This window comes from Gossypium raimondii, chromosome 7 (assembly GCF_025698545.1).
Source record: "Gossypium raimondii isolate GPD5lz chromosome 7, ASM2569854v1, whole genome shotgun sequence".
Classification (NCBI taxonomy): Eukaryota; Viridiplantae; Streptophyta; class Magnoliopsida; order Malvales; family Malvaceae; genus Gossypium; species Gossypium raimondii.
In genome coordinates this window covers 30,473,775-30,476,706 of record NC_068571.1, presented here as the reverse complement: position 1 = coordinate 30,476,706, position 2,932 = coordinate 30,473,775, and positions in this window count along the sequence as shown.

The window sequence follows — 2,932 nt, the reverse complement described above, 5'->3', positions numbered from 1 at the left end:
TTCTGTGACTGCGAAGCTGATGTCTCTTTGGATGACATGGATGATTCTGCTACGGAACCACAACCAGATAGAAACCAAGGGGGTTCAACATCTTCAAAGAAGAGAAAAAAGAATTCTGATGCAAGTGATCATTTTTCTTCTTCATTTCATGATGCTGCCACTTTATTGGCAGAAAACATGCGGGCCATTGGCTAACAAATCAGTAGGAGTATTGCCTCCGATGTGGTAGTTCAACAAAAGTCAGAAGAATTCCAGATCATCCAAGAAAAAGAAACAAATTTATATCCAACCTTGTGTGAAATAGAAGGTTTAACTGTGGATGAGCGCTATCGAGCATTGAGCAAAATTCTAGATCATCCAACTCAAATGCTCGTTTTCTTTAGTTTACCTTCTGATATGTGGTTGGAATGGGTCAGAAGATTTCTTGCTGACCATTAAAAATCATGGTTCTGTTGATGATATTTTCGTAACTTTTTCTATTTGTAATATTTCGGATGGTATGTCATTACAACGTTTTAACTTTTTGATGTTGTAAAACTGTATAATATATGGATTATGACATAGAATTTCATGAATTTCATGTAACCTTTTGTTAATATATGAATATTATGTTTATGCAAAATATAATTCTCAAGTTATTTATTACTGCTAATATTTTTTATATAGTAGAATAATTAAATTATTTGTTTCACTAATGATATTTTAGCGCATTAAAATATGTATTGCAGTTTAAAAATAATAAAGTAGATTATGCATTATTTTATAGTATTATTTATTATGATTTTAGTAAATTCCTATAAGAATATTTAATATTAAGAATTTTATAAAATTATATATTTTTATTAAATTATATTTAATAATAATTATGTTAAATTATAATTTATAGCATTATATATTATGATTTTAGTAAATTCATATAACAATATTTAATATTAAGAATTTTATTAAATTATATATTTTTATTAAATTATATTTAATAATAATTATGTTAAATTATAATTTATAGCATTCTATATTATGATTTTAGTAAATTCATATAAGAATATTTAATATTAAGAATTTTATAAAATTATATACTTTTATTAAATTATATTTAATAATAATTATGTTAAATTATAATTTATAGCATTATATATTATGATTTTAGTAAATTCATATAAGAATATTTAATATTAAGAATTTTATTAAATTATATTTAATAATAATTATGTTAAATTATAATTTATAGCATTATATATTATGATTTTAGTAAATTCATATAAGAATATTTAATATTAAGAATTTTATTAAATTATATATTTTTATTAAATTATATTTAATAATAACTATGATAAATTATATTTTATAGTATTATATATTATGATTTTAGTAAATTCATATAACAATATTTAATATTAAGAATTTTATAAAATTATATATTTTATTAAATTATATTTAATAATAATTATGTTAAATTATAATTTATAGCAATATATATTATGATTTTAGTAAATTCATATAACAATATTTAATATTAAAATTTTATAAAATTATATATTTTTATTAAATTATATTTAATAATAATTATGTTAAATTATAATTTATAGCAATATATATTATGATTTTAGTAAATTCATATAACAATATTTAATATTAAGAATTTTATTAAATTATATATTTTATTAAATTATATTTAATAATAACAATAACAATAATTATCTACCTAAAAAAATTCTGCTAAGGGTATTCTAGTCATTTTGGTTTTTTTCCTTATGCTATTACAACATCATTCCATTCAACCAAAATTAAGAATACTATTACAGTTCTATTCCATTCCATTCAACAAAACAATTGAATTCCCTATTACGCCTCTATTCCATTACACCTCTATTCCATTACAGCGAACCAAACATGCTCTTAGTTTTTAACCCACTTATCCCATAAAAAGCCTACTTACATAATTAACTCTTAATGAACCCCGTTGAGCCTAACACACCGTTTTTTGATTTACCCATTAATGTTAACCCATAACTCATCTTTTCGTTGAAACTTTTTACTGTTTTATTGACTCTCTTTTTATCGAGATTTGATTTGCTGATTTATTTCTTATCGTTGTAGATAAGAAAAAGAAAAAATATAAAAAAATATTGATTATTATTTAGTTCTATATTGATTGAGCTTGAATAGTTAAATTCATATTTTGAGAAGGAGCTCATTTTTATTCTTGAATAGTTCTCAATTGATGTAATTGTTTTTAATTCAGTACTTGTGTATTTTTTTTTCTAGTTTGGTAATTTATCAATTTGATCTTGATTATAACTAACTTTTTTCGCCTTTCTCTACACCCTTAACCTAGGCCCCGTTACAACCTTTTAAAGACCTTTTGATTTGTGTATCATTTTATTTTATAGTGATGGAGATTTGATTTTCATGCAAGCCTATGGTAATGATATTTCTTGTTCGACTATTGAGTGCTTATTCGTGAACCTTAAACACTTTGAGTGATTTGAGTGAATCTTTAGTGAGGATGTCGATTCTTGTATATTTTGAATTAAAGGTAACTATTTAAATAAAGGGAGACACCTATGTTTTCGTATTTAAAAATGTTAGCTTGGATTGTTTGAGATTTTAGTGCTCTTTTGGTTGAATTATTTGTAAATTTTTTTGAGACATTATTGATGGGAATTACAAGTTGAGAAATATTAATTTTAATGTGAGTTGAGGATTTTGCTTAAGGACAAGCAAACGCTTAAGTGTGGGGATATTTGATAAGCTATAAAAGTAACAAATTTTAATCCCATTCTAAATGCGTTTTTGGATTATTAATTATGCAAATTAGTGAATCTGATGCTCCTAATCCTTTCAATTCATGTTTCTATACTTATGAGGGAATTTGGGAGCGAAAGGAGCGAAACAACAAGCCAAAATTAGATAAAAAGAGCTATTTTCAGGA